General features: G+C 36.9%; 1 long non-coding RNA gene across 1 annotated transcript; it reads right to left on the bottom strand.

Annotated features, from left to right (window-relative positions):
- Positions 1 to 308: 308 nt before the first annotated feature.
- Positions 309 to 3,963, bottom strand: LOC125264903. The gene is made up of 2 exons (XR_007184161.1): positions 3,783 to 3,963; positions 309 to 921 (listed from the first exon to the last, which is right to left on the bottom strand). It is a non-coding gene; the product is annotated as an uncharacterized LOC125264903 (long non-coding RNA).
- Positions 3,964 to 15,777: the final 11,814 nt, after the last annotated feature.

Here is a 15,777-nt window from a genome sequence, read left to right as displayed (position 1 = left end):
AGTCCATATTATAATTACTGAACATATTTCTTGTCAAAGAGTAATTGATTTGAACTTTTTTTGCATTACTGTTGAATCCTTCTGATATTACTTCTCCCATACAGAAGTCCATATTACACTTACTGAACATATTTCTGGCAAATTAGTCCTCGATCCCGAACTTTGTATACAGACTCGTTGACTCCTTATGTTTACATCAGACAGACAGTAGTCCATATATGACAAAATGAACATATTCCTTGCCAATGAGTACTCATTCTGGAACTTTCTTTACATCCTCATTGACTCCTTCTGATTTTATTTCTGCCATTCAGAAGTCCATATTAGACCTACTTGAACGCATTTCTGGCAAATTTGTCGACAATCTTGAACTGTCTTTATATACTCATTGACACCTTCTTATGTCAAATCAGCCATATGGAAGACCATATATGACTTACTGAACCTATTTCTGGCCAAGAGTACACGATTTTGAACTTTCTTTCTAGATTCATTGACTCCTTCTGATTTTATTTCTGCCATTCAGAAGAACAGATTAACCCTACTAAACATTTTTCTGACCCAAGAGTACTCGATGATGAACTTTCTATTCATACTCCCTGCCTCACTTTGATGTTACTTCAGCCATATATGAAACCATTTTGACCTACTGAAAAATTTTTTATGGCAAATTAGACCTCAATGATGGTCTTTTTATATAAACTCATGGAATCATTCTGATGTTACTTCAGCAATATATGAGCACATATTTGACCTGCTGAACACATTTCTGGCAAATTAGTCCTTGATCATGAATTTTCTGTAGATACTCATAGCCTCACGCTGATGATTCATCAGCCATTATATATCGATAATGAACAATATAAATACATATTGCCTTACTCTGATGTCACATCAGCCATATTGTTGTCCATTTTTGACCTGATGAATTGACATTTCTGGCAAATTTAGCCCACGGTCTTGAACTTTCTATATATACTCATTGACTCCTTCCGATGTCAAATCAGCCATATAGAAGTCCATATCTGACTTACTGAACATATTTCTGGCCCAAGAGTAGACGATTTTGAACTTTCTTTCTAGATTCATTGACTCCTTCTGATTTTATTTCTGCCATACAGGTCCATATAACCCTAATTATTTTTTTCTGTACCGAAAGTCCTCGATCATGAACTTTTTAAATATACTCATGCGTCACTCTGATGTTAAATCAGCCATACATGAGCCCATGTTACACCTACTGAACATATTACTGCAAATTAGTCCTCAATCATTAACTTTTAATACATTCTCATTGACTCCTTCTAATGATATGTCAGCTATATAGTACTGCGTATTTGACCTAATTGACATATTTCTTGTCAAAGAGTAATTGATTAGATTTGACTTTCTATACATTACAGTTGAGTCCTTCTGATGTTACTTCACCCATACAGAAGTCCATATTATAATTACTGAACATATTTCTTGTCAAAGAGTAATTGATTTGAACTTTTTTTGCATTACTGTTGAGTCCTTCTGATATTACTTCTCCCATACAGAAGTCCATATTACACTTACTGAACATATTTCTGGCAAATTAGTCCTCGATTTCGAACTTTGTATACAGACTCGTTGACTCCTTATGTTTACATCAGACAGACAGTAGTCCATATATGACAAAATGAACATATTCCTTGCCAATGAGTACTCATTCTGGAACTTTCTTTACATCCTCATTGACTCCTTCTGATTTTATTTCTGCCATTCAGAAGTCCATATTAGACCTACTTGAACGCATTTCTGGCAAATGTGTCGACAATCTTGAACTGTCTTTATATACTCATTGACACCTTCTTATGTCAAATCAGCCATATAGAAGACCATATATGACTTACTGAACCTATTTCTGGCCAAGAGTACACGATTTTGAACTTTCTTTCTAGATTCATTGACTCCTTCTGATTTTATTTCTGCCATTCAGAAGAACAGATTAACCCTAATAAACATATTTCTGACCCAAGAGTACTCGATGATGAACTTTCTATTCATACTCCCTGCCTCACTTTGATGTTACTTCAGCCATATATGAAACCATTTTGACCTACTGAAAATTTTTTTATGGCAAATTAGACCTCAATGATGGTCTTTTTATATAAACTCATGGAATCATTCTGATGTTACTTCAGCAATATATGAGCACATATTTGACCTGCTGAACACATTTCTGGCAAATTAGTCCTTGATCATGAATTTTCTGTAGATACTCATAGCCTCACGCTGATGATTCATCAGCCATTATATATCGATAATGAACAATATAAATACATATTGCCTTACTCTGATGTCACATCAGCCATATTGTTGTCCATTTTTGACCTGATGAACATATTTCTGTCCCAAGAATACTCAATCATAAACTTTCAATACATATTCTTTGATTTACTCTGATGTTACTTCAGCCATATTTTGACTTACTGAAAAAATTTCTGGCAAATTAGACCTCGATCATGAACATTTTATATAAACTCATTGATTGCTTCTGGTGATACATCAGCCATAGAGAATTGCATATTTGACCTAATGGACATATTTCTGGCCAAAGAGCACTCAATCTTGAAATTTTTATTTATACTTACTGATGCCTTCTGATGTCACATCAGACATAAAGTAATCCATATTTCAGCTAATGATCATATTTTTGGCAAATTAGTACTCGATCTTGAACATTCAGTACATACTCATTGACTCCTTCTGGTAATAAGTCAGCCATAGATTATTGAATATTTGACCTTATGGACATATTTCTGGCCAAAGAGTATTCGATTTTGAACTTTACACACATTACTATTGACTCTTTCTTATGTTACTTTACTCAGAGAGAAGTCCATATTAGACTTACTGAACATATTTCTGGCAAAATTGTCGACAATCGTGAACTTTCTATATATACTCATTGATACCTGTCAAATCAGCCATATAGAAGTCCATATCTGACTTACTGAACATATTTCTGGCCCAAGAGTACACGATTTTGAACTTTCTATCTAGATTCATTGACTCCTTCTGATTTTATTTCAGCCATAGAGGTCCATATAAGCCTACTTTATTTTTTCTGTCCCGAGAGTCCTCGATCATGAACTTTTTAAATGTACTTAAGCCTCACTCTGATGTTAAATCAGCCATACATGAGCCCATGTTTCACCTACAACATATTACTGCAAATTAGTCCTAAGTCATTAACTTTCTATACTGTCTTTATATACTCATTGACACCTTCTTATGTCAAATCAGCCATATAGAAGACCATATATGACTTACTGAACCTATTTCTGGCCAAGAGTACACGATTTTGAACTTTCTTTCTAGATTCATTGACTCCTTCTGATTTTATTTCTGCCATTCAGAAGAACAGATTAACCCTACTAAACATATTTCTGACCCAAGAGTACTCGATGATGAACTTTCTATTCATACTCCCTGCCTCACTTTGATGTTACTTCAGCCATATATGAAACCATTTTGACCTACTGAAAATTTTTTTTATGGCAAATTAGACCTCAATGATGGTCTTTTTATATAAACTCATGGAATCATTCTGATGTTACTTCAGCAATATATGAGCACATATTTGACCTGCTGAACACATTTCTGGCAAATTAGTCCTTGATCATGAATTTTCTGTAGATACTCATAGCCTCACGCTGATGATTCATCAGCCATTATATATCGATAATGAACAATATAAATACATATTGCCTTACTCTGATGTCACATCAGCCATATTGTTGTCCATTTTTGACCTGATGAACATATTTCTGTCCCAAGAATACTCAATCATAAACTTTCAATACATATTCTTTGATTTACTCTGATGTTACTTCAGCCATATTTTGACTTACTGAAAAAATTTCTGGCAAATTAGACCTCGATCATGAACATTTTATATAAACTCATTGATTGCTTCTGGTGATACATCAGCCATAGAGAATTGCATATTTGACCTAATGGACATATTTCTGGCCAAAGAGCACTCGATCCTTGAAATTTTTATTTATACTTACTGATGGCTTCTGATGTCACATCAGACATAAAGTAATCCATATTTCAGCTAATGATCATATTTTTGACAAATCAGTACTCGATCTTGAACATACAGTTCATACTCATTGACTCCTTCTGGGTAATAAGTCAGCCATAGATTATTGAATATTTGACCTTATGGAGATATTTCTGGCCAAAAGAGTATTCGATTTTGAACTTTACAAACATTACTATTGATTCTTTCTAATGTTACTTTATCCATACAGAAGTCCATATTAGACCTACTGAACACATTTCTGGCAAATTAGTCCACGGTCTTGAACTTTCTATATATACTCATTGACACCATCTGATGTCAAATCAGCCATATAGAAGTCCATGTTTGACTTACTGAACATATTTCTAGCCCAAGAGTACACGATTTTGAATTTTCTATCTAGATTTATTGACTCCTTCTGATTTTATTTCTGCCATTCAGAAGAACAGATTAACCATACTGAACATATTTCTTACCCTAATTAATTTTTTCTTTACAGAGAGTCCTCGATCATGAACTTTTTAAATGTACTCAAGCCTCACTCTGATTTTAAATCAGCCATACAGTAATGAGCCCATGTTTCATCTACTGAACATATTACTGCAAATTAGTCCTCAGTCATTAACTTTTAATACATACTCATTGACTCCTAACGATGTGTCAGCTATATAGTATTGTGCATTTGACCTAATTGACATATTTCTTGTCAAAGAGTAATTGATTAGATTTGACTTTCTATACATTACAATTGAGTCCTTCTGATGTTACTTCACCCATACAGAAGTCCATATTAGACTTACTGAACATATTTCTGGCAAATTAGTCCTCGATCCTGAACTTTGTATACAGACTTGTTGACTTCTTATGTTTACATCAGACAGACCATATATGACTTATTGAACATATTTCTGGCCCAAGAGTACACGATTTTGAACTTTCTTTCTAGATTCATTGACTCCTGATTTTATTTCTGCCATTCAGAAGAACAGATTAACCAGATTAACCCAAATCTCTGACCCAAGAGTACTCAATCATGAACTTTCTATACATACTCACTGCCTCACTGTGATGTTATTTCAGCCATATATGAAATCATTTTGACCTACTGAAAAAAAAAAAAAAAAAAAAAAAAAAAAAAAAAAGGCAAATTAGACCTCGATGATGAGCTTTTTATATAAACTCATGGAATCATTCTGATGTTACTTCAGCAATATATGAGCACATATTTGACCTGCTGAACATATTTCTGGCAAATTAGTCCTTGATCATGAATTTTCTGTAGACACTTATAGCCTCACGCTGATGATTCATCAGCCGTTATTTATCGATAATGAACAATATAAATACATATTGCCATATTGTTGTCCATTTTTGACCTGATGATCGTGTATTCCTGGGCCAGAAATATGTTCATGAACTTTCAATACATATTCTTTGATTTACTTATTGTTCTGAAGATGAATGAAGGTCTTATGCGTTTGAAACATGAGTAATTAATGACAGAAAATTGTGTAAACTAATCCTTTAACAACGTTTAAAGATGACCAAGCATGTTTGAAGGAAAAAAAAAAAAAAAAAAAAAAAAAAAAAGACTTATGAAATTTGTTATATGCGTTTAAGTAACGAAAAACTTATCCACAGTGTAGTCTACACAAAGAATTAGAAAATACTCTCAGTATTTACAGTAGAAATGTGTAAAAATTGTTGCAGGGGCTCAGGAGGAGGGCAAAGGGCAGAGGAAAAACTAGTCCAAGGCAAAAACAAAAACAGTCCAAAGGGGAGTTGAGGGTGGTAGGAGCCAGGGGATAGCCAGGAGCAGGAGGAGCCAGATGGCACCCCAGAAGCCATCCAGGACAAGGCCCCAGGGTTGGTGGCTGGGCAGTCATACAGGGAATTCAGGAAACATAGGAGATAGAGAGCGCTGGAGAGTCAGGAGAAACTGGAGAATAGCCCTCAGGAGACTCAGGGAACACAGGAGAATCAGGGGAATGGGTAATCACCTCTCCAAAAAAGTCAATTTGGTCAGCCTCAAAAATACCCTTTAGTTCTTCAGTGTATTTGCCAGGGATAGCAGCAATCTCAACCACAGCGGTGGTGTTGTGGGCCGGGCTTTCCTTCCAGCCCTTGAGCTCCACAAGCACTTCCTCTGCGTCACACGATGTTACCGGCTCGCGCACCTGGTCAGAACCTTGCTGTGAGGCTCCGGGGCGATGGTACCGTCCGACCTTGTCCTTGGTCCTGGCTCATCCATCGTGGCAGGCTGGCCTCCTCGGTCTGCGGTGCGCACGTGAAACATCTGTTGCAACGTTCGTCGGTGGTGGCTGACTGGCCTCTGGCAGTGGAGTTGGGCTGGTGGCGAAGTCATCCTCCGCGGGGCCGATAGTGAAAGGCGAGTTGTTACTCACCAGTACCCACTCCACAAATGCGGCAAAATCCTTGCGAGGACTGCTCCCTGGGAGGCGTGCCCGGGATCGCTCGCTTAGGCTGGAGAAGTAAAACACGCAGAGCGAGCGGGAGGGAAAGTGTTTAAGGCTCGCCAACTCCAAAAAAAAATCCCTGGTGTGTAATTCCAGGGAGCGGTCCCTCTGCTCCAGGCATAGAAGGGCTACTGCAGGGTCCACAGCAGGAGGGGGGAAAAAAGAACAAAGACAAAAAGAAAAAAAAGACAAAAAGAAAAGAAAAAGCCGCAAAAACTATTTCAGTCCGTTCTTCTGTTATATGCGACGTGTGTAGATGAAGGCACAAGGATGAAGGAGAGTACGTGGAGTAAAATTTAATAATAGCAACAGGCAGGAAACTCAAAATAGCCTACACATCCAATATAGATGAGAACGGACAAGGAATTATAGAAAACACAGGGTATATATATATGTCTCAAACAAAGGAACTAATGAGGGCGATAATGAACACAGGTGGAAACTAATTACATAATTAACAGACTAACAGACAGAAACTAGGTCAAACTAAGGAATACCACAGTGAACATGTAACAGAATCATATTAAATAATGAAAAGTCTTTGTAGGCTTTAAGCTTTTTTGGTGTTTTTACAAATCAAAGAGATTATTACTTCATATGTAGAAAAACGGTAACATGACACTGTAATGTAAAGTGTATGACCCATTTTTTTTTTTGTACATTTACTTACTATTTATCAACACAAATAAATGAACAAATAATGGAATTTCCATACATACTGTATGTAGCTCTCCCCAAAATTCTGTCATGAGAATTTTTCACAGACCACTAGATGGCAATATTGATCTAAAAATGAATATGTACCCACCAACGCAGTGACTACAGGTAAGCCTACTGAATTACTGCACACAGAGAGAATTTCTCTATGCCAGCCTCTACTATTGGTTGTGACATATTACTAGTATCAATGTACTAGTAATAAACTTGTAAGTGTACTATTTCAGTCCTGTTTGGGACTAAATTGGCCCAATTGAAGTATATGTTTAAGTGTATAAGTGTAAAGGTAGTAAAACTTTTAAGTGCACAACTAGTTCACTAGAAGTTTCCAATTTGTACTGAATCTGTACTAAAAGTGAACATATAAGTATACTAGTAGTTTACTATTTTAATACTAGTAGTACATTTTTTTAGCATATGAAAGTACACTTTGAAGTATACTCTCAGTAAACTACTAGTTTAGTCCAAGCATGCTTGTACGTTTTATTTAAGTGAACATAACATCACATTTATAGTTTACTTTTTATGTATCATTTTTGTACGATGATCAAAACACAGATGGAGTAGATCGAACCTATTACTCAATCAAAAGAAACTACAAGCCAAGTATACTTAGAATACTTAATTATACTGTATAGGCCAAATATACTTAGACATTTCTGTCAGTATGAGACAAGTATACTTAGGCACAATTTATGTATATTTCTGAGAAGTACATAAAGTATATTTCGGAGAAGTATATAAAAATAGACTGAAAGTATACTTTCTTACTTTTACTCACCCTTAAGTAGTTCCAAACCTGTATGAATTTCTTTGTTCTGCTGAACACAAAGGAAGATATTTGGAAAACTATCAATAATCAAACAGATCTCGCCCCCCATTTACTACTATAGTAGGAATAATAAACACTATGATAGTCAAGAGGGGGGGGGGATACTGACATTCTTCCAAATATCTTCTTTTGTGTTCAGCAGAACAAAGAAATTCATACAGGTTTGGAACTACTTGAGGGTGAGTAAATGACAGATTTTTTGTTGGGTGAACCATCCCTTTAACATAGTACACCTTGCAGAACAGAACACTTGATTCTTAAAGCGGAACTCAGTAAGATTTGCGAATCTCCCCCTACAGGTTCCTTCAGTGAATCACACTGTTGTAAATACTCCAAGCGCAGCTCTGGACTACAACGTCTACAACGCTCACCAGCGCAGTAGTTTTGCAAATACAGTACAAGAAATCTCGATGGAGGTGGGTAATTTTCAAAATTGTCTTATAAAGTCATAATATATACATTGTTTTTGAATTACCGTAAAGCATTTTGTCACTCTCGCGTGAATGTGAACATGAGGCGAGATTGTGTCAGGTCGGCGCAGCTCAACTGCAAGTGCTGTTTTCTAGCGTAGACGTGCCAGAGGGGGTCAGTGCATGCCTCAAACACACCACTACAAGTCAATTAACCATCGTAAGGACTTAGAAAACTATTTATGAAGGTAAAAAAGTTACTTAGTTCTGCTTTAATACTGTGTCATTACCTGGATGATAATGACGCAGTATTAAGAATATAAACTTTAAAACAGGAAAAATATTTTAAACATTTTTTGTGTGCACTATGTAACCAGTGGTTCGCGATGCCAAGCATGACTGATGCAGCTGGGGTTAGCAACACCAGTTGGAAGACACTAGAACCTCTTGCATTGTATCTCAAGTTGCGGTGGTCAATCAAACTCAGGGCAGCAAACATTTGTTCATTTGGATTTTTTTATTCTTGCTCTTGACACAAGACACAAACAAGAAGCATCTTTGAGTAGATTGCCCTTAAATTTTTCTCTCTCCCATGTGATTAATGCAAAAGGAGCGTGAAACATGAATTGAGTGGAGAAAAAAAAAAAAACACATTAAATAAATGGAGCCCTAGAGGGTCCAAGAGGGTCCTCACTCGGGTGCACAGGCCCTAACAAGGAAATAGTGTAAAACGGAGAACATACCTGACAACACACAAACAAGAAGCCTCTTTGAGTGGCCCTTATTCACCATTAAAAAAAAAAAAAAGTTCTTTATAAAATATTTGTACAATGATCACCATGCACTCTTTGTCTGCACTGCCAGAGCCCTACAAAATGGGGAGGCATATCCATGGAGGGACGCACAGACCTCTACAGGCTGGACAATGGCACCCTGACTGCCATTAGTTATTGCGATGAAATCCTTGGACCCTACTCTGGTGCAGTGGGCCCTGGGTTCCTCCTGGTACATGACAATGCCCGGCCTCATGTGGCGAGAGTATGCAAGGCAGTTCCTGGAGGATGAAGGAACTGATACCATTGAATGGCCCCCATGCTCGCCTGACCTAAATCCAGTAGAACACCTCTGGGACATTATGTTTCAGTCCATCCGATTCCACCACCAGGTTACACCTCAGACTGTCCAGGAGCTCAGTGATGCCCTTGTCCAGATCTGGGAGGAAATACCCCAGGACACCATCCGTTGTCTCATTAGGAGCATGCCCCGACGTTGTCAGGCATGCATACAAACACGTGGGGGCCATACAAACTACTGAGTACCATTTTGAGTTGCTGCAATGAAATGTCAGCAAAATGGACTAGCCTGCTGCATCATTTTTTCACTTTGATTTTCAGGGTGTCTTTGAATTAAGTCCTCTGTAGGTTGATAATTTTCATTTCCATCAAACGATGTGGCATCCTTTTGTTCCTAACACATTACCCAGTCCATATCAGTATAGATATTCAGCATGATATTTTCCCCCATTGAGATCTGATGTGTTTTCAAAGTGTTCCTTAAATTTTTTTGAGCAGTGTATATATATATATATATATATATATATATATATATATATATATATATATATATATATATATATATATATATATACACTATATTGCCAAAGGTTTTGGGACACCTGCCTTTACGTGCACATGAACTTTAATGACATCCCATTCTTAATCCATAGAGTTTAATATGGAGTTGGCCCACCCTTTGCAGCTATAACAGCTTCAACTCTTCTGTGAAGGCTTTCCACTAGGGTTAGGAGTGTGTTTATGGGAATTTTTGACCATTCTTCTAGAAGCGCATTTGTGAGGTCAGGCACTGATGTTGGGCGAGAAGTCCTGGCTCGCAGTCTCCGCTCCAATTCATCCCAAAGGTGTTCTACCGGGTTGAGGTCAGGACTCTGTGCAGGCCAGTTAACCTCCACACCAAATTCAATCATCCATGTCTTTGTGGACCTTGCTTTGTGCACTGGTGCACAGTCATGTTGAAACAGGAAGGGGTCATCCCCAAACTGTTCCCACAAAGTTGGGAGCATGAAATTGTCCAAAATGTCTTGGTATTGTGATGGAATTTTTGAACTAATTAATAATGAACTAACATTTATTTTCTTCTACAGGCCTAATAATAATCTAACTTAGAAATAGAGAAACAGTCACTAGGACTGAGTGTTGTGATTCAGAAACATTCTGCTGTGCTGGCTAGACAGCATCCCTTTTGGGGATAAAAAATAGTCTTTGAGAGGTTGTTTTAACCTATTGAGTAATCTGAACTATTAACCCAATGATATTTTTTGATGATCTTGTGATTCAGTTGTTCTAATCTAAATTTACTCCGGCAGTAAGCGGGACAGAGGAACTGAGATGTTTTTCTTAAATCTGAACTAATCATATTGAGACTGATGATAATGAGTAATAGATCATGCCATGCTGACTATGAAGTGTACCTGAAATCCTATAAAACCTGTTGTATTCCTTTGTTCGGAGAGAGATTCTCTGGAATGATGAGAACTCTCCCGGCCGTGATTAAAGCATATTCTGAGGCATAGACTGGAGTCTGTCTGGTTTTTAGGCTGCAGCAAACAACTAAGCACTAGAGAACTCTTTCCATATTATAGTGATAGTGTTTAGTGGTAAGGAGCACTAAAGAGCTTATTATCAGGTGATAGTGCCGGTGGGGAGCACTAAAGAGCTTAGTATCAGGTGATAGGCCCCCAAAACAGGCCGAGATGTCGGCCGACTCGAACAGGTACTGAAGTATGCTCAGTAGAGTATAAATTTATTGGTTTTATGGTGTCAGGGACACCCAGGTTTATTGGTTGATGGTGTCAGGGACACCCAGGTTTATTTGTTTATGGTGTCAGGGACACCCAGGTTTAACTAAGTCAGGTGCGTAGGGAAAAATCTACCACAGTATGCTGAAGCATTAAGAGTTCCTTTCACTGGAACTAAGGGGCCAAGCCCAACCCCTGAAAAACAACCCCACACCATAATCCCCCCTCCCCCCTTACACTTGGCACAATGCAGTCAGACAAGTACCGTTCTCCTGGCAACTGCCAAACCCAGACTCGTCCATCGGATTGCCAGACAGAGAAGCGTGATTCATCACTCCAGAGAACACGGTTCCACTGCTCTAGTGTCCAGTGGCGGTGTGCTTTACGCCACTGCATCCGATGCTTTGCATTGCACTTGGTGATGTAAGGCTTGGATGCAGCTGCTCGGCCATGGAAACCCATTCCATGAAGCTCTCTACGCACTGTTCTTGAGCTAATCTGAACACCACACAAAGTTTGAAGGCCTGTAGCTATTGACTCTGCAGAAAGTTGGCGACTTCTGTGCACCAATTTCACAAATGGACTTATTGGACAGGTGGGAACCTATCACGGTACCACGCTTGAATTCACTGAGCTCCTGAGAGCGACCTATTCTTTCACAAATGATTGTAGAAGCAGTCTGCATGCCTAGGTGATTGATTTTATACACCTGTGGCCATGTAAGTGATTGGAACACCTGAATTCAGTGATTTGGAGGGGTGTCCCGATACATTTGGCAATATAGTGTATATATTATCAGCCACAATGCAATTCAGAGATAAATGCCATAATACAAATGTTGTCCACTAGAGGGAGCCCCAGATAGCAAATTCTTTAAGATCTCAGTTTAAAGACTGTGAAAATGGTTCAATAAATTGACTTGTAGTAAAGAATTGCATATAAATTCATTATAGTTTCATAAAATGAAACTATAATAAATCACAGTATACAAAATGCAAAAACTGTGGTCTCCAATATACTTATAGACCTTTTTTTTTTTATCTTTGACTGAAAGTGTCCATTTGAAGAAGAGACACTATCTACTATCTATTTTAATATAGTGCATATAATAATACTTAATACTTAAGAGACCCTTAAAGAGACATGTCCATTGAATAACTATATCATCTACACAAGCCATTGTGCCAAACTGCATTATTTCATTTACCTTCTGTGTCATTAACCCACAACGCTTTGGTGACAGGACTTTGAAATAGCAAACAGGGAATGGTTCAATAAATTGACTTGTAGTAAATACTTGCATATAAATTCATTATAGTTTCATAAAGTTTCATAAAGGCATGACTTACTTCGCATCCAGCTAGCCAACACTGTCCACACTCCATGATCCTTATTTTTTATTCATTTGAACGCCTTGTGAAAATATTTTTCGTAAAGATAAAGGATAATTTACTTAATCTCGGAAGAGATATTGCACCCAGTTGAAAGTCGAGAATGGTCTAATCACATGAGGCCAAAATATATAAAAACAATATTGATTCGCTAAAATCAAAAGTGGGAGGGTCTGGGGTGCAGGTATTTTATTGTATTTTATTGATTTATTGATGTATTTTTTGTTAGGCAATAGATTTTTTGGTAACAGTTATTGAAAAAGTAAGTTGGGGCAGATGGTTTGCAGATTTTAAGGGACAAAATACAGATGGAATTAATAAGGATCAAAACCAATAACAGTTGTCACATTTAGAATGTGCTGTGTTCGTCGGACACAAAAATGGCAGTAAGCATGGTGGAAGTGACGTCTTCGGTGCCCATGAATACCTACTTGGAGACCCAAGGACAATCTGAAACAAGCCAATGGGCTATTTCTTTAGAACTTCTGCAATAATTTTAAGGGACAAAATACAGATGGAATTAATAAGGATCAAAACCAATAACAGTTGTCACATTTAGAATGTGCTGTGTTCGTCGGACACAAAAATGGCAGTAAGCATGGTGGAAGTGACGTCTTCGGTGCCCATGAATACCTACTTGGAGACCCAAGGACAATCTGAAACAAGCCAATGGGCTATTTCTTTAGAACTTCTGCAATAATATAAGCCAGCTCGAAAACCTCCGGTGAGATGTAATTTGCTGATGTGTTGTGCATCAGTAGTGTAATACTTAGTTTATAATCAGAATATAGTCACTTAAATAGTCAGGCAGCATTAATTTAGTTATTCAAATGTAAGACAGAATAAAAAACAAATTAATAAGGACGTACCTCATTGCTCCTCCTCGGCTAAATTCAATTCGACCATCAGTTTTCATACTTTTATGTGAAAAAAAGCTTCAAAAATTAAATATTTATTGTGCACTTTAGTTAGATTAATTGAATAAAATGTGTGTTTTCACAAGTGTGCTGAAATCATTGATCTTGCGCTGCATTGACAGACAGCTGTGATTACAAAGGGAAAGCGCGGTGCTCGCTTTCTGTGTCATTTATTCACAAGAAAAGTCATTGTTTTTCCTAAGATTTTTTGAGTATTTCATACTTCACATTGACAAAATGTATTTTTAAACCTAGTTATTTTATAATGTTTAATATGTAGTCAAAAACGGAGTGAAAAACGATTAGAGGAAATGGCTGATATATGCGCAAATAAATGCTACTTTGCCGCCACCTGCTGGTTAAAGTGGTAGGCTAATTATTGTCTTTTTATTTTAAAAAAAAATACGCAGCTCTGACATTTCAAATAAATTATCCCCTGCGAAGGCCTCCTTCCCTTTCTTTTCCCTATGTATAGATAAAACATTATCAAAATTATTCCAGTTCGCATAGATCCGCGGACACAACTAATTTTTCTGTATTATGCGGACCAGACAAGTAATTTGGCAAATATTTTTGCCAAATGTTTTTTTTTTTTTTTAAAAAAAGACCAAGCTTCTGCCCACAAACACACTCAAACACACAAACCTAAACTAAACACATAAATGAACGGCAAGAATGCATTAAAGGTATTCGTTTTTTTTTTTTCAGTAGGAAAGGTGTCATTTAAGTGGCCCCTAAAGTAATAATTAACATTTTTTACAACGGAAGTGATTCAATTAAAAACCAACTTTAGCTCGATAATAATTTTCCTATTGTCACTGTAAAGCTGCTTTGAAACAATATGTACTGTGAAAAGCGGTATATAAATGAAGATGACTTGACTTGACTTGACTTGAATTTTGTATTAATTATTTTTAACAAAACATATATTTAACAGTATATTTTTTTCACTGTTACACTATATGTAAACATCTGTTACGTGAAATAGCTCATTCAGGGCAGTACTAAAAAATCAATATGCAAATTTTATGATCCTTTTTATTTTGCTAAAATAATTAACATTTTGCAGTTTCTGTCTCAATGTCTCAGTACATCTTTGCAAATGATTAAGTACAGGTAGCCTACATTTAGCACAATTTCCAAGTGAATAGATCTTGTTGATCTAAACTGATTGTTGATTCTCAGTCTAATGGTTGTTCGCTCCAAAATGTGTCAGCGTTATTTCATTGTATAAGTCATCACATGCACAATAGTCTGTTCAATTGTCAAAATTAGTCAAGAACATAATACCATGAATACCATATATGAATCCTTGGAACATCTGATAAATTTATTACAGCAATTGACAGTCAGGTGAAACTAGAACTTGACTAACCTGTAACATGTAAGTCAGTTACTGGTTGTCCATCATTACCTTTCTACAATTACAGTTTTTCTCAGTCGCTTTGGTGCATTTCTCACATCACTATTCACATTTGCACAACAGTTAATGCAGATCTCAAAACAATTAGTACAAACTGCAAAACCTAGTTGATAACCTGCAAAAGCGTGTCACTTGCTCAAAATGGATAGGTCATTCCTCAAAAGCAAGTATTCATGTCAATGAAAGTGTCAGTGTCATCAAGATGAAAAGTCCTGACACCATTGTTTATGAACAAGATAGTCAAATGGCTTTATCATGTTTTCATTATGACAGTTTACTTTGTCAATGTTTTCCAATGCAAAAAAGTCAGATCTTGGTGACACTACCTGAAAATGCTCAAGACAGCACTATATACTGTTTGCACAGCCATTTGAAAAATACAGTAAAGTTACACATTACTGTATTTAGTGAGGTAACTGAGTACAAGACACTGAATATGTGTTTCACATTTTTACTGCATATGCTCTTTGCAATTCTAATTTGTTCACAGCATTGTGCAAAAGAAAAAATACACCCTTATTTGCAACAAACATAAACTCCCTTTGGGTAGAGCTGTGCACAACTGTAAACAATATTACAGTTTTTCTCAGTCGCTTTGGTGCATTTCTCACATCACTATTTACATTTGCACAACAGTTAGTTCAACCTCCACAACATTTAGTCATTTGTGCACATCATAGTAGCAGTTTTTCATTCCTTCGAACAAATTGCAAATGCTTTTGGACATGCATCAAT

This window comes from Megalobrama amblycephala, linkage group LG3 (assembly GCF_018812025.1).
Source record: "Megalobrama amblycephala isolate DHTTF-2021 linkage group LG3, ASM1881202v1, whole genome shotgun sequence".
Taxonomy (NCBI): Eukaryota; Metazoa; Chordata; class Actinopteri; order Cypriniformes; family Xenocyprididae; genus Megalobrama; species Megalobrama amblycephala.
The sequence above is the reverse complement of the archived record's forward strand: the minus strand, read 5'-3'. Positions and strand labels throughout refer to the sequence as shown.